Source organism: Bidens hawaiensis, unplaced genomic scaffold, assembly GCF_021521415.1.
Source record: "Bidens hawaiensis isolate Kalapana, Puna unplaced genomic scaffold, B.hawaiensis_p1.1 tig00019074_1, whole genome shotgun sequence".
Classification (NCBI taxonomy): Eukaryota; Viridiplantae; Streptophyta; class Magnoliopsida; order Asterales; family Asteraceae; genus Bidens; species Bidens hawaiensis.
Window position 1 is genome coordinate 254,589 of NW_027492894.1, and position 6,823 is coordinate 261,411.

General features: G+C 39.4%; 1 pseudogene; it reads right to left on the reverse strand.

Annotated features, from left to right (window-relative positions):
- Nucleotides 1–3,507: 3,507 nt before the first annotated feature.
- LOC143557623 (LEAF RUST 10 DISEASE-RESISTANCE LOCUS RECEPTOR-LIKE PROTEIN KINASE-like 1.1) lies at nucleotides 3,508–5,879 on the reverse strand (annotated as a pseudogene).
- Nucleotides 5,880–6,823: the final 944 nt, after the last annotated feature.

A 6,823-nucleotide genomic window follows, 5' to 3' on the forward strand; every position in this document is an offset into this window, starting at 1 on the left:
ATACCCATCAAAGCTAATGCGATAGGAAGGCGTACAGAAGAAAGATAAAGAGATGGTCCAATAAATGTTTGACACGTCAGACGGGAAAAACGAAAATGGAAAAATTGAACAGTTTTGAGTAGCCATCACGCGCTTGCAGAACATCGAAAGAAAACACCTGGCACCTTTTCGGTCTCGTCCACAGAGCAGAACCGTCATATCAACCACTAAGTCTTATCCTAATCCTTTATTTAAATAAAATGTCCGACATGCCTTAACTCCCAAAAAGCTTAAGTCCAATATTCCATCCGCACGAGAAACAACGCGGAAGAAAAATGGACTGGGGACTTATGGAGGTAGGGTCATGGAAATGGTCTCGGAAGCCCTTAACCCATTAAACATTCCCGCAGGTCATTTATGCTAAGAATAATACCCGCTGAAACCACCTGCCAAAAAGAAGAAGTCCAATCAACTTTCCCGGAAACCCGCGAAAGATGCTTGCAGGCGGAAGAACAAAAAAAGGAAAGAAACAGTCTTCTAGAAGCATGTGTGAGGCACCTGCGAGAAGGAAAAGGAATGACTTCAAACTTGTAAAGAAAGGGCAGGTTGTAGCAACGTTCTTCCAGAAGCTTGCTAAAATATTCTTTGATAGCGACATTTACCTCCTTCATAGAGGACACGTGATGGTTTACCAATAACAAAGAAACAGCTAGATATCCCTACCGGTAGAAGCACATGGCCAGTTGTTACTCCACATCAAATCCAGCCATGTGTCTCTCCAGGTAGAATGAAGCATCTTCTGGATAGTGACAACCTGACCAATCACTCTCTCTCATCCTTGGCTATAAATACTCTCTCAATTATCATGAGGTATTCATTCACAACTAGGGATGAGATCGTAAATTGTACCGGCCACCGGTACCGAAAATCCCAATCCTGAAAATCGCAAATTCTTGATACCGGTACCGAAATTTTTGGTTCGGTATCGTTTCGGTTCCCGGTACCGGTGTTTAAGGTAAAATTTGGGAAATACCTGTACCGTCCCGATACCGAAACTCAAAACTTTGGTACCGGTACCAGTATAGCATATAACAAACCATAAAAACAATCCAAAAAGAAATAAAATAATTAAAAGAAGAAGTGAAGAAATGAGAAGGGAAAAGAGAAGAAATAAAACAAAGGAAAAATGGAGAATGGAAAGGAAGTAAAATTCATCCCACATTGGTGGAGGAAAGAAAATTGAAGGCTTCTACCATGGTATAAATAGGATTCCTAATATTTGTCCCACATCGCTAGACTACAAAATTTGTAAGCTCTTTATACGGAAGAGAGCTCATATGATAATATTCTTAAGTGCCAAATCACACCCAATAGTCCTAGCGGAGGGTTCGGGCTCGGGCTCGGGCTCGGGCGAAGTGCGATGGGCGCAATGTGGCATTTTTATGGTGCACTTATACTAAGGGCCGCCTTAGTATTTTTGTTCCTTCGCGCGACACGAATGAGTAAGCTTAAGATTCTTCGCACTACGCGAAGTTATAATAGTTATCCAGAAAGTCTTTTGTCCTTCGAGCGATGCAAAGATGTTTTTTGCGCGACGCGAAGTGGAAGTCATGCAACGGTGACACGTACCTGACACGTGTCATGCCACGTAGCATAGCTAGGCTGACTCTACAACCCTACATAACTTCGCGCCACGCGAAGGTTCCTTTGCGCGATGCGAAGATACTCAAATTCAAGTATAACTAGGGATGAATTCTAGACTTTCACAACTTGTCCCAAAATTTTACCCTCCCACATTTTCTTATATAAGGTTAATATTATACCCGAGTAGTTGTAATGGTACCTCTCCAATCGAAAGGAACTTATACACGAATTCAAAAGCTCTACCTTAACAAGGTAAGACATTGTGCCATCATGTAAAGTTTCATGTCTCGTGATTATCGTTATGATTATGGGTTTATACTAATATAGATATAATACATTGTGCTTAATCTAGGTGCTTTACATCAGAAGGCTTGTTAAATATAAACTTGCAAGGTGAGACATTCGAGTTTTTTTACATCTCACATTTGCATGAGATAACTGATTTTCCAATGCTGCCATGATGCTTTTCTAAACCCATTAAACTCATGACGGATAGTCCAAATATTTTTAAAGGATTTTAAATACATTACAGTGATTAAGTCTCTGTAGACTTACGGGATGGTTATTACTGGTATTATGGGGTTTTGTATACAAGGCTTGCCTACTGGGCTATTAAATGTTATATATTGGACAAGTGTTAGCCAATAAGTAATATGACCACAGCCACAGATACGGTCGAGTGACCAGTACCTTTCGGTAATTTGTAAGCAGGTAGATGTAAAAACATCTTAATATTGTAACTGTAAAATGTGTCATTTATAAATGAATGTACTCACCAGTATTTCTTGCCGATCAACTATTTTTAAACATGTTTCAGGTGACTTGTTAGAGACAAAGGAATGATGTCCGGGGGCTTTCAGTTTAAATAAGTGGCTTGTCACCAGAATAAAGAAACGTGTTTTGTAAATTAGGGTTTATCCCTATAGAACTTATGTTTGTATAAAAATGAGTTTTTATCCCAGTTTATGAAATAAGAATTATGGTGTTTTTATAACTCTGATCACTTTTCCTAACTACGGTTCTGATGAAATATTCTGCTGTAAATTATATTAATAAACACCGATACCACCACTCAATGTTCACAGCTCCCCTCCCGGGGTATAGGGGTCGGGGCTGTGACATCGAATTTTCTCATCCCTATTCACAACACCCTATAATAAATCAATAATTTCTCAGTCAATACTTTCTCTCTCTAGAAAAAGTTACTTATTTTCATGCCGGATGGTGGTTACGAGAAGACCCCCATCTTGTCCTTTTCGTAACGAGCTCACAGTGGTTTGTTTTGTAGCAGATAAATTTAGATTCAGCTTTGTTCGTGATTCGTTTCATCTATTCTCATCTCTTAATTCATACATGGTGGAAATATAGACTTAACCCTAATACAGATTAGGTTGTGTTTCTTCAGATAAAGATAGAAAATTCCGGTGTATGAGTATGATATGATATAATTAAAGAGATGCTATGAATGAAATAACTGCTCTAATACAGTGTATTGATGATAAATGCCTGATTGTTTTGATTTGCAACATTCTATAACAATTGTGACACATTAAATCAGTTTTCAGGTAAAAGGCCTAGACTAAGAACCACTCAAGTTTTTATCGAGCTCCTTCATGGTCTGAGCTTGTTCAAATAGAGCTTTTATCGAGTTCAAACTAAAACAAGCAAGCATGAAATACAAAGCGAGCTTTCGTTACTTTATTGTGTGCAAAACACTTTTTGTTATATTATTCATTGGACATTATATGTATCCATATACGCGAGAAAATAAGATAAGAACTGGTGCATTTACATATATTTTGCTGTAATTGAAATAGAGTATGATACACGAACAAAAATAGGTCCAAGGTTCCATTTATCTCATGCTTAATGGCCGTGATCATGATCATGATTTTTTTTTTCATTTTTACGTACTGATATCATTCTTCATTGACAATCTATCTCCTTTGCTGCTTAGCTTAGTTGATGCACTGTTATTGCTTTTCCATTTACTAGTGACTGAGACCGGCGAACGCAAGAAATCTTTCAACAAAACAACCTTGTCACTGGTTTCAGATAAAGGAGATACCTTCACAATTTGCAAGTCTCTGGTGTTGTCATAACTGTCTATTCTACCAACAGCTTGAATATCCATCAACAAATCAAACACCTCATTCATTGTAGGCCTCATATCTGAGTCATACTGTAAACACCTGAAAGCCAATTCTGCTACCAATCTAATCATGTTCATATTTTCTGGATTCGTGTCAGAACCTAAAATTGGATCGATTAGTTCATCAATTGCACATCTTTGGATTTTTTTTAATGCCAGGTTAGCCAAACTAATCTCATCTTTAGACCTGGTTAAATCAACAGCCACCATTGATGATATTAGTTCAATCAAGACCACCCCAAAGCTGTAAACATCACTCTTATCTGTTAATTGAAAGTGTTGGTGATATTGTGGATCCACATATCCTGGGGTTCCTTGCGGAGCTGTTGACACATGCGTGACATTACTTGATATGAGCCTTGAGAGACCGAAATCTGCTACCTTGACACAAAAATTGTGATCAAGAAGAATGTTGTTGGTCTTTACATCTCGATGTATGATTTCAGATGCATGAAGGTACACCAGCGTGCTGGCGGTTTCAATGGCAATGTTCATCCGTATCGACCATGTTAGCAGGTATGGATTTGCTTGTTCTCCATGGAGGTGATCTGCAACAGTGCCATTTGGAACATACTCATAAACAAGGAGAAGTTCACGGCTTTGTCTAGAGGTGCAACCATACAGAACAACCAGATTAGGGTGCCTTAATTTGGTGAGGATTTCTACCTCATTTCTGAATTGTTCGACTCTATTGTAGTTGTGCTCGTGAAGTTTCTTCACTGCAACTTCTCTCCCGTCTTGAAGTTTGCCTTGTTCAGAAAACATGCAAAGATCAGGATGGGAGATTACAAGTGAAAATGCTTATTCGAATACAGTTCTTACCATAATAAACTGCTCCAAAATCTCCATCCCCAAGTTCATGAGAAGGGTCGAAATTTTGGGTGACATCTTCAAGCTCCTTATAAGAGAAAACAGAGACACCACAAGGAGACTTATGTCTTCAAGGTTTGGATATTTCTTCTTCGTTGAGACGTAGGAAAAGGGGTTGCTCTTACACCGATGCCAGACTATGAAGATGACAAATGACAGAATGAGGATGAACACTGATCCAACGATAACTAGAACATGCAAACAAAACAAGTTAAGATACATATTTCTACATGCATGTATGTATGTATGTATATGTGCAATAATATATCCAATAATAACGCATGGTTGCATAGGATAAAAGAGGCATATTACCCAAAATCTTTATGTGTTCTCTGCCTTGTGTTTCTGCAGCACCCAAATAATAAAGATTAGTTAAAATGCTTTACATAAATAGTTTGAAGATTATGCTAGACGCGTGTGCATGTCCGTGTGTGTGTGTGTGCGCGCGCGTATCCAATAGTAACACATAAGGTTGCAGATGGAATCGAACCAAAAAGCCAAAGTAAATAATACAGGACAAGAGAAACTGTAAGTACCCTTTTTAGAGTTCAAACACTGAAAATTTCCATTTTCAATATGACACTGGCCGCCTTGTGTGACAAATATGACAAGAATGTGACAATTTAAATTCAATAGAGGTGACATGAGAGAGAAGAGAAAATATGTTGGTTTCATCAAGTCTTGGAGTGCTTGGCAATTTCACAGGTAGGTGCATCACTTGGCATGTATGTGGGAGGCCACTTGGAACTGTTTCATTTAACAACTTATAGTAGAAAGTGTGATAATCACATCTGTTGTAGCTGTTGTAATTTTGTTTCTCAAAATAAGCATCGGTTTGGTGAGCATAATTGAGATTTTTTGTGCATTTGAAGAGAGTAATGAGGGGAAATACTGAAATGGAATACAAAAGAGGGCTTGGACTTGGAGAAGTGATATTATTCATAAGCGCCTCACATCTTTTATTTTCCACAAGATGTTCAAATGTTTTGTTACTGATGATGGCTATATTATCAGTCTCAAACTTTTCAACTATCTCATACAGGTGTCCTTCAATTTGAATCTCTTCACCTTTAGAAGTACAGTTGACCTCGATCAACCCACATTGTGTGTCGGTGACGTTGTAAAACGGGTACTTGAACAAGGTCAATCCTGGACAACTGAAACCTTTTGGGCAGATAGTCATAGAACTGCTTTGGTTTGTAGTAGAGTGAAGGGGTGGTAGATGTCGAAGCATGAAATGAATCTGACCTGATCCATGACGATGTTTTCACGGATTTTCGAGATGAACGAACCACGTCTTGATCTTCTTCTCCGGTTGCTTGAGAACTGCAATGGTTTTTCGGGGGTGTGGAGGTGACTGCTAAGAAATCTCAAAGATCTCTTGTTTACAGACACAAAAAAGTGGTGGTGGCTCTTATTGAGTATCCCCCTGATAAGGAGGTGGAGACCTCCTTATATAGAGAGCCTCATGGCCACCATCATGATACCCTAATGGGCCTAGCCCTGTTAGGGTTACCTCCACAAAACCCCCTCAGCCCAATAACATTGTATTAGTCCATATAATAAAATAAGCCAAACGTAATAAATTTAGGGTCGTAAAACCGGGTTTAGTACCATACCCCTACAAGCCCCCCAAGTCCAGCGTTGCTCCTGGGCGCGCAAGCGTCTAGGTGGAGCGCTGGACTTTATGAGGTGTGTTAGGCCATGAGGCGGTTTTTTCCCTTTTCTTCGGCCTTGTCTTTATTGTCTTTGAGTTTTGAGAGGTTTTCCTCATGATGGTGACATATTGCGGTCCTTATGATAATGATGGTGCCCTGGCATAAATAAGATATAGCACGCATCATAGCGGCGCGAGGCCTGATAAAAGATGGAGCGCGCATCTTGATAATAATGTAACATAACTTGCGCGCGAGGCAGCTTATGAGTTATGAGAATAATAAAGCCTGCGCGCGAGGCGACTTACGGATCTATAAGAATAATAAGGCTTGCGCGAGTTGCGGCTTATGAGCTATAATAATAATGAAGCTTGCGTGCGAGGCGACTTATGAGCTGTAAGAAAAATAAAGCTTGCGCGTGAGGCGACTTACGAGCTATAAGAATAATGAAGCTTGCGCGAGTTGCGGCTTACGAGCTATAATAATAATGAAGCTTGCGCGCGAGGCGACTTATGAGCTGTAA